Below are 18,568 nucleotides of genomic sequence, written 5' to 3'. Positions count from 1 at the left end.
AAATATTTTTCAATGAAACTTTTGAAGCCTAAACATAAATTGAATTACTTTCGCGTATGCTACAAGCAGTGGCGTATTTACGATTTTATTTCGGGAGGGGCTTTGCTAACTTTCGGGGGGGGCTTTGCCTGAAAATGTGAAAATTCTGCAAGATATTTCATATACTTTACTAAAGTAAGTAAGATTTCGGGGGGGGCTTAAGCCCGGAAGCCCCCCCCCTAAATACGCCACTGGCTACAAGTAACACATTCGTCTATATGCTACGTATCTCTCTCTCTCTCTCTCTCTCTCTATATATATATATATATATATATATATATATATATATATATATATATATATATATATATAGAGAGAGAGAGAGAGAGAGAGAGAGAGAATTTACGAGGAGGTGCTGAAAATGTCGTAGTCCAATCCAGAAGGAGTGTAGGTAGGCCTACTAGGTAGAAAAATGAAACCGTAGTTTAGAAAAACATATCTCTGTATGTACAAATATAAATTTTCATATTAATAATGAAAGTCTTATTGTTTCTCAGGCCTCTGAAGTGATTGTGTGCCCAAACAGCAAATTTCACGAACATCCAGATCCTAAATGTTATAACATTTTTGTTCCACCAAGGAAAGTCACCGAAGTAAATTAATTAGGAAATCAGTGAAACACCACGGGACTCTCCTCCGTTATATAGTGGTGAAGAAGTAAGTGGCTTAGTATAAACGTAGCAATTTCTCAACAAATTATGCTTTACATCCAGGATGATTAAAAGCAATGACTTTTCCTGGAATCATGGATGCAATTTGTGAAATTATTCTTGAAAATTGCAGCATTTCAGCCAGTGGTGAATATAGCCCGGGGCCGGAGGGCCTAAGCCACCCCAGTTTTTGTGTGACAAAAATAATTTAAGCTATTTATATTTATTATAGTCTGAGGTCTGCACCTCGCTTTCTCAGTTTTTACCTTCTCAGCAAAACTTGTGTCAGAGATTCTGGGCATTTCTTTGGAACTCGTCGGTAGCATAATTCAGAATGGCTTGGGTATGCGCAAGTTCTCGGCATAATGGGTTCCCAAAATATATGTCAGGAGAATAAAAGGGTAACGGCATTAAGAGAAGTATTCTTCCAATTTGACCGTAATGCTGATCAATTTCGCTGACGAATAGTAACCATAGATGAAATATGGTTGTACCACTATGATCCTGAATCGGAACAACAGTCAATGGAGTAGTAGCACTCATTTCTCCATCGCCCCAAGAAGTTCAAGACACAGAAGTAGGTTGAGAAACTGTTTGGAACATTCTTCTGGTATAAGTATGGAGTGGTAGACTACCTCCTCAATGGTCAGATATTTAATCCAGAATCTCTACATTACTTACAAAACTGAAAGAAAAATTCAAAGTTCAACGCTGCGGAAAATGAAAAGAAAGGAATTCTGTTCCTTCAGGAGAATACACCTGTCCATCAAGCCCCTGCGAACATAACTGACATTGCATAATCTAGGATTTCAATGTCTAGATCATCATTCTTATCCCGCAGATTTAGCTCCGTCTAACTATTACGTGTACTTATTTTCCAAAGTTAAATAACACTTGAAAGACGCCATTTTAGATCTGATAGGGGTAGTGCTACGAACAGTGGTGCGAGGAAATCTAGATTTTTTTTAACTTTTCTGCAAAAGCTGGAGCACTGTACAAGGTAGTATATTGACTCTCAGGGGAAGAGAAGAAGAAGTAAAACTTCACCAATCCACGTGCACTCCTTCTGGGTTGGGCTACGAATTTTTCAGCAGTTCCTAGTCAATATGGTAGACGTCACGTCAGTACTTTGAAACAAAATAAGTAAAGGAGCACTAGTATAAACCAATTACTAACTAAAGATTAGCACTCTGGCAATACATTTTATTGGGAATCAATTTCATTCCATAATTTTATTATTATCATTTGCAGGAAGGGAAAACAGAACTCTTTTTTTATCTCCTTCAAAAAATTAAGCCCTGGTAGTTGCAAACTAACGAGGAAACAAATTAAGCCCTGGTAGTTGCAAACTAACGAGGAAACTTTCTTAAGTGTAAACAACCGATTTGGCTGGGGTCCGGATATGTGTTACGGGAGACAAAAGTAGGAGACACGTATTTTGGCGTTTAGGCCAATACGCAGAAATGTCCGAAATACGGGGCCGCAAAGTGGCCCTACATGCCATAACTAGGAAGCGAATGGCGTTACTGGTGCAGAATGTTGGCCTGGGTTGGAATATGTTATAATATATCCAAAGGTATGAGACTTGTGTTTGTTGTTAGGTCCCACAAAAAGGAATGTCTAATGTACAGGGTCCGATATTGGTAGATTTTCAATAAGGTCATGAAGTTGGCGTATGTGGTACCCATGCAATTTTAAACAAATGTTCAGCTGGAACGAGCCGTCTAGGGGGATCTGTTGAGGCTGACCACGAGGGTGTCAACAGAGCGAAAGAATGTTTGCGTTTTTCGCTTGTATTTCTATGGCTACGATGTGTGGAAACCGGGCGGTATACTTTTGTGCAAGAGAGTGAACATTAATATTTAATCGATACGGCGTGTGCTGTCAGGAAACCGGGCACAGTGGCGGAAGTAAAGTTTGCCGCCCTGTCAGGTTTTGTCGGAAGATAAACTACATTTCTTCGACTTGGGCTTATAATAGCCATATCCGGATCTCAGCCAAACCGATTGTGCACAAGTAACATCATTCGCTTCCTAGTTCTAGCATGTAGAGCCACTTTGGGGCCCCGTATTTCGGAAATTTCTGCGTATGGGCCCAAACGCCAAAATACGTGTCTCCTACTTTGGTCTTCCATAACACATATCCGGACCCCAGCCAAATCGGTTATGTACAAGTAACGTCATTCGCTTCCCACTTATAGCATGTAGGGCCACTTTGGGGCCCCGTATTTCGGAAATTTCTTCGTATGGACCCAAACGCCAAAATACGTGTCTCCTACTTTGGTCTCCCGTAACACATATCCGGACCCTAGCCAAATCGGTTGTGTACAAGTAACGTCATTCGCTTCCCACTTATAGCATGTAGGGCCACTTTGGGGCCCCGTATTTGCAAAATTTCTGCGTATGGGCCCAAACGCCAAAATATGTGTCTCCTACTTTGATCTCCCGTAACACATATCCGGACCCCAGCCAAATCGGTTGTGTACAAGTAATGTCATTCGCTTCCCACTTATAGCATGTAGGGCCATTTGGGGCCCCGTATTTCGGAAATTTCTGCGTATTTGCCCAAACGCCAAAATACGTGTCTCCTACTTTGGTCTCCCGTAACACATATTCGGACCCCAGCCAAATCGGTTGTGTACAAGTAATGTCATTCGCTTCCCACTTATAGCATGTAGGGCCATTTGGGGCCCCGTATTTCGGAAATTTCTGCGTATTTGCCCAAACGCCAAAATACGTGTCTCCTACTTTGGTCTCCCGTAACACATATTCGGACCCCAGCCAAATCGGTTGTGTACAAGTAACGTCATTCGCTTCCTAGTTATAGCATGTAGGGCCACTTTGGGGCCCCGTATTTCGGAAATTTCTGCGTATGGGTCCAAACGCCAAAATACGTGTCTCCTACTTTGGTCTCCCGTAACACATATTCGGACCCCAGCCAAATCGGTTGTGTACAAGTAATGTCATTCGCTTCCCACTTATAGCATGTAGGGCCATTTGGGGCCCCGTATTTCGGAAATTTCTGCGTATTTGCCCAAACGCCAAAATACGTGTCTCCTACTTTGGTCTCCCGTAACACATATTCGGACCCCAGCCAAATCGGTTGTGTACAAGTAACGTCATTCGCTTCCTAGTTATAGCATGTAGGGCCACTTTGGGGCCCCGTATTTCGGAAATTTCTGCGTATTTTCCCAAACGCCAAAATACGTGTCTCCTACTTTGGTCTCCCGTAACACATATCCCGACCCCAGCCAAATCGGTTGTTTACACATAAGACCGTTTCCTCGTAAGCTGTTATAAGCACATCCTCTGAATATTGGAAGCCGAGAATAATGTTTCAGAAAAAAGAAGTTTTAAATAAAACAAAATATGAAACTGAAAACTTCAAACCTGGACAAATACAAACAAGTTACGTAACTGGTTTTACCTTTCTTTTGTTTCCAATCGAAGTTGATCCAATGAGAAGAAAACAAGTCGACCAAATCTACTATTGTTCGCTAGGCACAATTATTAAAAATCATAAGAAAGAAGTATAACTAAAATTTACCTCAAAAGGGGCTAAATTAGAAAACAGAAATATGCGTGCATACCCAGACGCTCAAAGAAGAAAGCTTGAGGATTAATCTGCCACATAGTAAATTCATGGAAAGTAGACTACAATTTGTCAATGAGATTGGTTATGATATTGATATATAATACTACATGAAGAATGTTTAAAGATTGTACGAGTCTGGGGGGGCAGAAGTAGCTACTAGGGGGCGCTCGCCCCCCTGCCCCCCTCTGGCGTCATCACTGTATTGTTATGTTTACTTTTTGAACTTAAGCACTTTCTGTACTGTTTGGTGTCATCTTTTACTTTCCCTTTCTGTATATATGTACCTGTAAGGCGCACACAAATGATAGAAAAAAATTATTCGAGCAAAGCACATCTCTTTACAATGAATTAAGTAGAAAGTTCATTAAATATGAGAGAAACTAGTTGCAAAAAAATATCAATAAATAGATCAAGATATTTAGAATATTTAATGTATAATAAATATATATTATACACGATTAATGTAAAATAATCATTGAAATTAACAATAAAGCATAATTTTAAAAAAGCATAATTAAACAAGAAATAAAGCATAATGTGGGTTGCTCTAACAATTAAGTTGTATGAAGACGAGAAGAAAACCAAAGCTGATTCCTTAACGAATTTCGTTGATCTTCTTTGTGTCTACAAAAACGCATTTCTAGAAACCTACAAGCTAGGTATCATCTCTGTGATTATATCCGTTTCTAGTGCTACATGTGAAAGGTCATTCTCTTCTTTGAAAAGATTAAAGACTTGTATACGCAATTCAATGACTCATGATAGGTTGAAAAACTTAGTGTTACTTTATATTGAGAAGAAAATTGCTAAATCGTTAGATCTTTAACAAGTTGTGGATGTGTTTGCTACTGCCCACACGAATAGAAAGATCCTCTTCAAGTAGAGGCATGAACCTATAAGTTATTTTCTTTACCTGTAAAAGTGTATTTGCTTCCACTTAAGTCAACCAGCTACACATATTTTAAACGCCATGATTAAATAACTATTTACTTATATTAGAAATCAATTGCATTAATGAATCCTAGTTGTTTGAGGTACTAAATTCTTATATTTTCACTGTTTTCCAAAGAGTAAAATCATGAACAATAAAGATGGAAACATTCACCTTGAATACACACACACACACACACACACACTATATATATATATATATATATATATATATATATATATATATATATATATATAATAGAGATGTCCCCCTCAAAATCCTCTTGGGCTCTTCATTGGCTTCCCCTGAAAAAAACTCTAGCTACGCTACTGGACACCATGCACCAGAGATGAATTCTCTACCACTGAGCCACCGCGGCCCTGCTTGGGCTTGGTCGTCCATATCCAATCTCTCTTTTGGCGTTGCTTAAACAACTTCTAGTTTTGTTCTAAATCCAGACTCCATATTGGCGTAGATATTAATATTACAGTCGATTGGTAAAATCAATCTTCCACATTTAAAAATTAAAGTACACACAAGTAGAAAAATAAGCATTTATCATAAAAACACTAGCTGCAAGTGTTCAAAATAGATTTATGGTTTCTATAAAATCAATTGAAAATTGCTATTTTTAATTAGGCAGCTAGTGAAAAACAGCAGCTTTCGACTCCAGCCGAGTTTAAACTCAACCTAAACTCAGTTGACCAAAGTGAACTGACCCGACTGACCCGACCCGAGTGACCCGACCCAATAACCCGACCCGAGCTGACCCGATTGACCCGACCCGACAACCCGACCCGAGCTGACCCGATTGACCCGACCTGACAACCTGACCCGAATAACCCGACCCGACAACCCGACACGAGTTGACCCGATTGACCTGACCCGACAACCCGACCCGAGCTGACCCGTCTGACCCGACCCGTTTGAGAGCACTAGTGTGCACAGTTTACAACTACAGGATGCCTCTGTAAGGGAAAATCAACTGGTCTGCCTACAGAGACTAAACAGAAGATTTAAAAACAGATGGATAGGCCGTGGTAGGAATGATAACCAGCAATTCCTGTCATCCCGCTATCCGGATCTAATCCCATGTGATTTTTTTTTTTGTATGTGGTTATGCGAAAGATAAAGTGTTTATGCCTCCTCTACCAACCAGGGGCGGATCCAGGGGAGGCGACCAGGCGATACCCCCCAGAAGAGAAAACTTTCTAATTTTATATATAAATAAAAACCTATCCCAGAGTTTGGAGCTCTTAAATGTAGCTCTAAGTAGCAGTATTACAGCCCTTCCCAGAAGTCCGTCTTGGATCCGCCCTGTTACAAACAAATCAACAGAACTAAGACTCACATCGACAGTGCTTTTCATAGGATTGATAGGGATAAGTTGCACGAGTGTATCAAGAACTTGATTATCGACTTAATATATGCAGAATCGCGAGGGAGACACATATAGCGCACTTTTAATACATTACCAAAAAAAAAAAAAAAAAAGGCTGAAGGTCTCTACACTGCTGTTCTTTGTATGAGGTATGCTGATGCATTGAAAATTGAAGTAGATTATCTGATATACACCTGCATGCTCTGTCTACTACATCGGGTATCCGTTATGCACTGTATATTGGTATTGTATGATTAGGCCTATAGCTACCAGATGTTAAAATGCATAAAAGAATCAATTGTCTATCTGGATTTTCTTTCTTTAATAATGAAATCAAGGATATTATAAAGTATAGGATCTGCCTATATATCTATACAACAAAATCGTGAAGTCATACGTCACAGTTTCGCCGCGTCCACTCCGCCTGCTTCGTCCACTCTGATCGTAATATTTTGAGCCACATTCATGACGGAAACAAGAGTAGCCAACCAGACGTGCCGATTTCGTTTTTTTTTTTCTTTTTTGCTTTATTTAGTTCATAAGATGAAGATACATATGGACAGATCCTCTGTTTGTTAACATCCTTGAATAAAATGGAATTTAGCAATAGTCAATTCGGACAGCAATATCATAAGAATCGCTGACTCTGTATGTCGGCATCCCGCGTCTGCAATCTTAACTTTCCTATCTTTAATAAAATTATGGACATTGAAGCGACACATTTCTATCTGGAATTTGTATAGCGTCGAAGAAGGCTATAAACGACTTACCATGGCTTCTCTTCCAATTGCAGCAGCACTTATAAGACGAACGGATTTTTTTTTTTTTTTTATTTCTTCCAAATTTCCAACGAAATCCAAATTTCCAGACTATTATCTAACACAGTGACGAAGTATGCAATTGCTAAAACTAATAGTTCAGTATCTACAGAGCGCATAACAATATTTTTCAAACTGTTTTCTACCATGTTCTCCGAGCTGTAGTGTTATTTTTAAATAAGCTTTTTCATGACCACGATAATTTAGTTCAATTAAGAAAGTTACAGCAGCAATTTTCCTTTTACTACTCGATCCCTTCTGAAGTGGTTTCAAGGTATTAATTTTATGGTATTAATTGCCTTCTTAACAAACCTTGTCAATTTCTACGAAGTTTAACATACGATAGTACTTATCACCCGGTTACTTCACGTCCTTCTCTGTCTGGTTTCATCTTTAATGCATGGTGCTTGTATATATCCCAAATCAAATCAATTTTTGTGAGCCAAAACTCTCAATTATCGATGCATATGTAAGTATGAAAAGTGTGGATGTAATGATGATTATTTCTCTAAAACATTGATGAGGCTTTTAAACTGTTAGTAAGAACTTCACCATCATAAATTGAGCATAACCCCTTTTAAGATCTTGCATTTTTTAAAAGGTAAATTATAGCGTTTCAGTCAAGCGGCTACAGCATCATTTCTATTTATCATAGGATCATGGTTCATACCTTGTTTTTTACGCAATATAGCAACCTTTAAAATGATACCATTCACATTTCACTATCATGTCTTCCAGGTGGGGAATTTCCATGGAAATCGAGATTTTTCTCTTAAAATATTTTTTTCATAATTTGAGCCCCCCTGGAACCCCTTGTATTAACGCAGAGATCTGAAAATGTTAATATAAAAATGAAAACTGAAAAATATTAATGGGTGTACTAAATTTCAAGCTTTTATCTTGAATAGTAAGGGCGGGAAAATATTTATCAATAATCCCCACAATGCCTCAGATTACTGCAAAATACAAAATTTCCTGAGAAATCCATATTCATCCTAGAATCATGGTTCGTCCATTATTCTCTTCAGAATAGAACTGCCTTTCAAACGGTATCCTTCACATGTCTCTACCATGTATCTGAGGCGATAAAATCGCGAAGAAAGGGATTTTTTGTTTAAAATATTCCTTTTTTTAAATTTTTGCACCTCTGGACCCTCCCTGTGTTAACGCAGATATCTGGAGAAAAATCTGATAAATACTACTTAGTGGAGTGAATGTTTGTGCAAAATTTCAGTCTTCTAGGTGCAAAAGTAAGCCTGCCATAAAATAATAAAAATAGGTTTAACAAAAAAAAATCAGGATCTCAGGTAAAAAATTTCCTGACATGAATATTCATCCTAGGATAATGGTTTGCCTATCATTGTCTTCAGAGTAGAACTGCCTTTTAAATTATACCATTCACATGTCTCCATCATGTATCTGAGGCGGGAAAATGGCGAGGAAAGGTATTTTTGGTTAAAATATCCTTTTAAAAAAAATTTGCCCCTCTGCCCCCCCCTGTTTTTAACTCAGAGATCTGAAAAATCTGATAAATACTACTTGGTAGACTGAATGTTTGTGCAAAACTTCAATCTTCTAGGTCCAAAAGTAAGGCCACAAAAAAAAAAAAAAAAAAAAAAAAAAACATACCCACAATACCCCAGATTCTCGTATAAAACAGGATCTTGGGTAAAAATTTCCTGAGAAATCCCTAATTAGTCTATTATCATGGTTTTCCTATCCTTCTCTTCAGAATAAAACTGCCTTTCTGACGGTATCATTCATATGTCTACATCATGTATCTAAGGAATAAAAAAAGCGAAAAAATGGATTTTTGGTAAAAAAAAATCCCTTTTTTCCTTTTTGCCCCTCTGGACCCCCCTGTGTTAAAGCAAAGATTTGAAAAATCTGATAAATACTACTCGGTGGACTGAATGTATGTGCAAAATTTCAATCTTCTATGTGCAAAAGTAAGTCTACCAAAAAGATAATGAAAATAGGCCTAACAAAAAATGTATATATTTTTAATGTTTAATGACATCATCACCTCCCATGTCTCGACGCAAGAAGACGTGAAACCATACGTAACTTGTTCTACAATGACTCTATACTTTAAAAAAAAAAAAACGGACGAAAAAGCTCAAATAGGAGAGTTAAAAAAAACGGACGAAAAAGCTCAAATAGGAGAGTTATAACGCAAAGTTGCACAAAACACCCGTATGGTATAAATTGTACTATAAGATCTTTTACAGGTAAGAATTGAAATGAAAATTACAATGTGTGACATCATTTTAGATTACAGCCGCCAATATTGAATTCACCTCATTTTTAGTAATACCTCCCCAACTTAATAAAATTTAATATCCATAATCCGTATTCCTACCAAAGGGAAATGGACGCTCATACTTATCACAGTGGAAATTCGGTGTAATTTATGTTTTTTCTTTTCTTTCTTTTTTTTCTTTTTTACCTCACAACTCCACTGAAGCTCAAATTAAAGACAGTGTAAAATTGAATACGTTATAAGGAAATCAAAGACAGTAACTTCTGCCTAGAGTTGAATTGCAATCGTCAGGTTATGGTTTATGTTGACGATGTCGGTATGATAGGGTACAATATGAGGAGAATAGAAAAATGCAGAGTCCACAATGACATCGGTTTAGAAGTAAATGCAGAGGAAAATCATCATCATCATCACCATAGATACTCTGCTATCATTGGCAGGTCACTTACCGCAGCTGAGAAGCTTCCATGCTCCACGGTCCTCCGCTAACCTATTCATCTTTACATATGATCTTTCTGTTTTAATACCTCCCATTATTTGTAGCCTCTTTTGCTCTTTTCCTCTTTTTCCTGCCACCATACCCTCTAGCACGTCCCTCTTGATACGGTTTCTTCTTAGGCAATGTTCCAACCAGTTTCTCTTTCTCTTCTCAATAATATCTAAAACTGTTCTTTTCTCCCCCACCATTTCTATCACCCTCTCATTCGTTTTCCGCTCCACCCAAATAATTGTTCCTATTCTTCCCTACGCCCACATTTCGAAAGCTTCCAGTCGTTTTTCATCACTTTTGCGTAATGTCCATATTTCTGCCCCATACAGTACAACACTCCACACGAAGCATTTTTGAGTCTTTCTCTCAACTCAGGTCCTACAAAACAGTCTTTTCTTCCTCCTAAATATTTCTTTCGCCATTCCTATCCTTGCTTTATTTCACGTTTACTCTTCATATCATTACTAAGAACACTGCCCAGGCATCGAAAACTATTCATTTGTTCTATTTTCTTCCTTCCCACTTTTATATTTCACACTGACTACTTCGTTCCAATCATCACGTCTTTTGTCTTTCTAACATTTATGTTCATCCCATATTCATCACAGCCCTTCATCATGTTTTCTAACATCCTATTGATTTTCTTTTCAGATTCTGAAACAAGCGCCATATCACCTGCAAAGCTTATTAATCTAATCATTCTACCTCCTACCGAAATGCCATCTTCATCATGTGTGCTAGAGATGCTATATCATATATGCTACGTCATGTATCATGTAGATTTTTCACTATCTCTTCTAGATATATATATTAAATAATGTTTGCGAGCGCGAGAGACAGCATTCTGGTCGAACTTTCCTTACAATTGCAATCTCCTCTGTCAGTTCCTCTCCTATTCTAACACTTACCGGTACTTGTTGATTCATATATAAGTTTCTTATGAATCTTTGATCTTTCCATTCCAACCCAATCTTCTTTAGAAATCCCAATAACAATTCCCAATTCAAGCGGTGAAGAACCTTGTCTAGATCAATAAATACAATGTACACATCTTTCCCTTTTTTCTATAAACTTTTCAGCGATCTCCCTTACCTCTCCTGAACCCGAACTGCTGCTCCTTAACTTTTTCATTTGTTCTTCCATACAACCTTCTGTTCAGAATTCGAAGCAGAATTTTATCTGCCTGAGATACGAGACTAATAATTCTATATAATCACATATCTTTGGGTTCGATTTCTTTTCCATCGGTATCGTGATCATCTTCAGGAAGTCTTTTGGCCACTCTCCTGTTTAATGTATTTCATTGCATAGTCGGACTAACTCTTTCTTTCCCTTGGCTCTTATATTTTTAATGAACTCGATTGGTATATTACCTTTCCTGGTTGCCTTTCCATTCCTAATCTCGGATATAGCCTTTTCTGACCCATCCCGTAGAATACTGAATCTTTATCATCCTCGCCTACTTCAGTTTTTACTTTAACATCCAGAGGAGTTACATGGAAATTCGATGTTACCGTAAATACTTAATACTTAATACCGATAAAGTTATCAATACTTTAAAATATCAAACAATACTTTCAACAAAGTGGATACTTTCAAATATTTAGGACCAACATTGAGACCAAAACTACATCCACGAGGAAATTAAATGTGTCAAAGAAAGTAAGGAATAACGGTTATTATTCAGTTCAAACTCTTTGTTTTCACGAATTCTGTCGAATAAATTAAAGTTTAAAATATATCAAACTAAGTATAATTATGTTTGATGTACTGTATGGTTACGAAACATGGTCGCTTACTTTGAGGAAAGAACACAAACTGAAAGAATTCGAAAATAAAATATTGAGATGAATATTCAAACTTAAGAGTGACAGAAATACGGAAACTTCATAACAAGAAACGGTAAGTTTAGGCCAGAAACTTCATAACGAGAAACGGTTTGCCTAATATTGAATGGACATTAAGTCAAGGAGGCTCAGGTGGGCAGGTCATGTAATCAAAATGCAATAAAGAACAAATGCTTTCAAAATTATAACTTGGAATCCAATCAGAAACATACTAACATAAAGACATAGGTGCAGATAGGACAATATGAAGATGAATCTCGCAGAAATAGAAATACAAAGTTAGCGGATTCAGTTGGCTACGGATAAAAGACAATGGAGAGCTTTTGTGAATGCGGCGTTTAACCTCGGATTCCATCAGGGCCTAAAATTCAACGAAATCACAGCTCCACACTGGTAAAAATTTCATATAGTATAGCAAAACTAGTTTAGTCAGCATTTGTTTTGACATATAATCAGTGTTCTGCCCAGTACATCATGTTTACCTGCGACAAAAAAAATAAATAAATAAATAAATAAATAAATAAATAAAATAATAATAATAATAATAATAATAATAATAATAATAATAATAATAATAATAATAATAATTATTATTATTATTATTATTATTATTATTATTATTATTATTATTATTATTATTATTATTATTATTATTATTATTATTATTATTATGTAGGAAAATTTTGACATCCAGAGCAAACAAAATTAAAGGCACATTAGGATACATATTTAATCGTATTGTATTAAACCATAAAATAAAGGAAGCAAACCGGTAAGAAAAAAGTCACTTTTTCTTACATAAGAATTTCATTGTCATTTTTCCGTGATCATCGCGCTGTCTGTGTGTTTTCTGCCGAGGCAAATACACCGTTATACCAGGGCTGTTTCTTTGACTTCCTACCAACTTCAAAACGCCTTTCCTTTCTGGTCAGCCATTTCATAACAGCAGGAGTTGGGCTAAAATCTTCCAACGGACCCATATTTATATTAACGTGAAGGTAATTTTTCACAGTAGTGGGAGCCAAAGAAAGTTTGTTATCTGTTAGTCACTTATAAGTCCTTCAACATCGGAAGAAGATGGTTTCGAAGCAACAACTCGGGCTAGATTTGTTGACAGAGCACAAAATGACTGATATCCACAGATTTTCATGAGAAGGCTTTTAGCGTCGAGATCTTTCAACATACTGCACGATGATGCCTCTCTATATTGCATTGCGAACTGCAAAAGATCTGTTATCTGTCCTGTTTGCTATCAGGACAAATAACTTTGTGGCATTCTCTTAGGGCATCATCAGTTACATCCTCTTGCAAAATACGCAAAAGCTCCAAAGCAACAATACTGTCTTCATACAGGAAACGCTGACTAACAAAGTTATTCATGGAATCCAGAACTTCGTAGCGTACTACAGTAAAATCTTTTTTCTCACTGACATTATTTGTTATGGGATTTATTGCGACGTGTGTTACGATGAAGTTGAATACCATGTAATGAGCACTGTATTTCTCCGTTGACGTTCTCTTGCACACATTCGTTTAAAAACGTTTCTTCCCACCCACCTAACAGAGGTTTCTCTTTCATACTCTCCAATTGTGCTACAGTTCTATTTTTATTTGTTATTGTGTCCAAAAGAAATATTTCATCACACTCAAACTTTTGCTGGCAGTTCTTGAAAACATATAGAGCGTCTGTCACAAGTTACAGAAGATAAAGGCAATCTACACATTCTATCCATTTACACAGATGACCATTGTCTTCATTACATCCATGGCTTTCCGTTTGCAAGTAAAGGCAGCTTGGATATCAATTGTTTAGGAGAGTAGTGAGCATTTTGAATGAAAATTCTGTCCACCTGACATCAAAATATTCTGGGTAGTGCAAAACTTCTAAGTTATTTTCTGAATCTACCATCGTTAAACCTTTCGTTCGCTGCCCTGAAGAGTGATAGAAAGCACACAGTCCAGATGCTGCTTGTATGAGAGATGAAACTTCTTGGACATTCTTGGTGACATCTTTCCATGCTAAATTAATGCGATGGGCAGCACACCAAATTTTCAACAGAGGCAACGTTTCACCTGAAGCAACTCTTTCATCAGTTAACAATTTCCACATTTCTTTGTGTTCTCCTGTATTCATGTTTTCACCATCAGTAACTATCGAAGTCACTCTGGGAAACAGTTCTTTCTCTGGCATCACTCTTTCTACTGATTTTCATAACGCTGCAACTTGCGCTTCGGAGCCTCTTCCTTCTGGCTCTTCAAAGCCCAGGAACAACAACTTGTTCTTACCCTTTTCGTCAACAATATTGGCCATAACGTGATGATTGTGCAACTGCATTCTGTCGACACTACCATCGCTTCTCAGTGATATAGCTAGTGCGTTTTTTAGGGCTTTTCGTACATTTTCTATATCTCCCTCAACAATGAAATCTAACAGTTCGGCGTGAGATGGTGGATTAACAAGAAGTCTGAGGACTTGGGTTCAAACACTGTGTGTTGTATATTAACATCACTGCTACATGAATCTGCGTACATCTGACCTTTCAGGAAAGCCATCTATCTGGAAAGCCATGACCATGCACTTAATGTTCCACGTTTAGCGTCATTAAACACTGTGTTCATGTATGCACCAATCTTCTTCGCTTTTTCTACATTTTGAGCTGAAAACGTCTTTAGTAGTTGGAATTCTTTACATTTCTCTTCAAATGCCATCGATGAAAATGTTTTAGCCTTAAGAGCTTCTTCGTGATGCTGAGACGACATATTATTGTCGATGATTGCCTGTCTGCATTCTGCTCCAGTTTCAGTACAAATAGGTGGTATCTGTTTGCTAGTTCTAAAGCGCTTGACACTATGCAAATGCTCCATACAGACTATACACCTAATTCGCTTTCTTCCTTCACCGAATTTCTGTAAACATTCTGGTACTTTCACTTTATGTTTTTGAGAGTTTAGTAGCTGAAAACTATGTACTGATGGAAAGATTGCTGCTTCTGCAGCAGAGCCGTCTTTTTTCACTATTTCATCATCAACGGAAAGGTTAGAAACAGTAGCTGGTAGACCTGGTTCAGTACCTTCAGGTTCAGGTGAAACATCATCAACGGCATTTGAAACAGAGGCGCTTCTGTTTTCTTCTTTGGATCTGTCATCTTTTGTGAGCCAGGACAGAAGACTCCTTTGAGTACCAGTATCCTAAATTAGAAAGAGAAATGTACTCTAAATTACTAATCCCGATTTGCGCTGCGTAAAGTCGTGCCAAAAATTATAGAGCCGCAATTTTGCAACATAAATACTCAATAATGCTGGGGCTAGCGAAGAAACTGAGTCTACATTCAATTTTAAGAAAATAAGCGTTTTTCTGTCAGTGCTAACAGATTATATGCAATCATGAATTATTTACGTAATTTTTTCCAAGGAAACAGGGGGACAGAATAAAATCTATCTTCATCCATGTATACCAAATCAATTTTACTATATAGGCTGGTATTGTTAGAATTAAATAAAAAAATTAGTTACATATTTAATTTTACTTAATTCTAACAATGAGAACTAATAGCAAACTTGATTTGTTATGTATCTCTGAAAGTACGTTTTATTCTGCTTATCTGTTTTCTTGCAGCAAAAAGAAAAAAAACTCGTAACCAGAAGTCTCGGATCATCACTATGAAACTTACGAAAGGATAATATTTCCTGGGTTATGATTGGTTGTTGAGAGTCTACGGTGCTTCGGCTAAATTTTTGGCGGTTATTGATGTATGTTATCTCTGGTAGTACATATTTCTATAACGGATTCAAAGGATCGTGTAATTTTTATCTACAAAACAACACATTTCATTATATCGGAAAAGTGTAATGTCCTATTGAAATAACAGATAAACGTGCAGTTAGTTGCATATTTTAAAACTATATGAATGCAACCGAAAACGTTTGAAAACTAAATATAGTTAAAAAGTTCCTTCACCTCAAAATTGGCAATGGTTTTCCCTGCCATCTAGGAGACACCTATACGTATTAACTCTGGCTTAATGTCATATACTGGCAGTTGAGTAACCCATTGCATAATGAATGAATTGAATCAGTAACATTTAGTTTGTCACACTAAACGCGTTTAAATGCATAATCCGAGAAAAGTAAGATACATTAATACCACTCCACACTTCAAGAATTACAGTTCCACACTCCTTTCCTACAGTTCCACAAAGTGTGGAGTACTCCACTCAATTTTAGGCCCTGGATTCCATAGCCCATAGAAAATGTTAGTTATTCTGTTGGAACATATTAGTTATTTATATACCATTTGAAACAGTAAATTGTCAAGTAGCAGATTATATCTGTTGTTTGTTTTCGCTTAATGATGAAACACTCATAAAGTGATACACATACTCCTAACAGTGATACAAATACTACTAACAGTGCCGCAAATATTTCTAACAGTAATACACATATTCTAACACTGACGCAAATACTCCTGACAGTGACGCATACACTCCTAACAGTGATATACATACTATAACAGTGACGCACACATTCCTAACAGTGATACACACACTCTAACAGTGACGTATACTACTGACAGTGATACACACACTAACAGTGACGCACATATTCTTGACAATAACACACATACTCTAACAGTGGCACACATACTCCTAACAATGATACACACTTCTAATATAACGTACATACTCCTAACAGTGATACACATACTATAACAGTTAAGTGCATACTCCTAACAGTGATGCACATACTCTAACAGTGACATACTCTCAACAGTGATACACTGACGCACATACTCCTAACAGTAACACACATACTCTAAAAATGGGGCATATACTCCTAACAGTGATACACATAATTCCTGACAGTAATACACATACTCTAACAGTGACGCACATATTCCTGACAGTAAGACACATACTGTAACAGGGGTGTACATACTCCTAAAAGTGATACACATTCTCTAACAGTGATACACATACTCTAACAGGGACAAACATACTCCTAACAGTGAAACACATACTCTAACAGTGGCGCATATATTAGTAACAGTAAACACTTACTCCAACAGTGACGTACAGACTTCTAACAGTGATAAACATACTCCTAACAGTGATACACATAGTCTAACAGTGTCACACATACTCCTAACTTGACACACTTCTAATATAACGCACATACCTCTAACAGTGGTACACATACCACTACACTGATGCAATATTCCTAACAGTGATACATATAGTCTAACAGTGATGCACATACTCCTGACAGAATGCACATATTCTAGCAGTGACGCGTACGCCTAACAGTGACACACATACTACTAACTGTGACGCACATACTCCTAACCGTGATACACATAAAATGAAAATGAAATGAAATTTTTGAGTTTTACGTCCCACGATTATGCCGGTTACCATGATACACAAACTCCTAACAGTGATACACATACTTTAACAGTAACGCACATACTCCTAACAGTGATACACATACTTCTAACAGTGATGCACATATTCCTAGCAATGATACACATTCCTAACATGGACACTGAACCTTCTAACAGTGATACACATACTCCTAGCAGTGATATGTATACTCCTAACAGTGATGCACATGCTCCTAATAATCATATACACCTTTAACGTGAACGTACATACTTCTAAGAGTGATACACCTACTCTAATAGTAACACAAATATTCTTAACAGTGATACACATACTGCTAACAGTGGCACAAATAATCCTAACATTGATATACTTCTAACAATGATATATACAATGATGCACGCTTCATAGAGTCTTATTGGTGAAAGGAACGCTAAACATCAATACAAACGTATATAGAACTTTTCGGAAAGAGCATTTACATACAAAGATATACTATCTGAAAAAAAATCAAGAATTTTGCACATAACTGTTGTCGATATCTATAAAAAAAATTATCAAAAATGTTTGATTTTTACTTTTTTCCTGTTCTTGTTTATATTATACCTAATACGAAATATCGTAAGTTATTGTTGATAAAACTAGATTTTCGATTCTTGTGTTCACTGTTGTCGTTACTAAGAGCTTGAAAATTCAGTGCGGCGCTATAGAGTATACGAGACAGAAGTGAAATAGTGAAGGTCCAATAATAAAAATGGTTGATGACTTCAAGAATTCTTTTCTTGTGCTATTTTCCAAACAAATCAGATTTCCGTTTATTGATAATCCTAGAAACACCATCAGCTGCGATCGGCGTTGCACGGAGTACCAGAGTAGGGACTCCAATGGCAATATAATTTACACATACAAGTACGATGAAGAAGTGGTTACACGACTTTTTATTTATACGTTGAGAGCTTACTCTGTCACCTGGTTCTCAGTTAAAGACATGTGTGTAAAATGCATGCTGCCCTATGTCAGCATTCGCACTGATGTACGTAACTTTGTGATGTTGAATCAGGAGCCTTCTATTGGATATTTTCCAGCAGATGCTTCCTGCGAATCCAATGAAGATGATGACAATGACCCGGCCATGTTACACTGTACCGATGAAGAGCTCCATTTCGTAAATAGCATG

This window comes from Thermobia domestica, chromosome 10 (assembly GCF_964235325.1).
Source record: "Thermobia domestica chromosome 10, izTheDome1.hap1.1, whole genome shotgun sequence".
Lineage (NCBI taxonomy): Eukaryota > Metazoa > Arthropoda > Insecta > Zygentoma > Lepismatidae > Thermobia > Thermobia domestica.
This window is presented reverse-complemented; position numbering follows the sequence as displayed.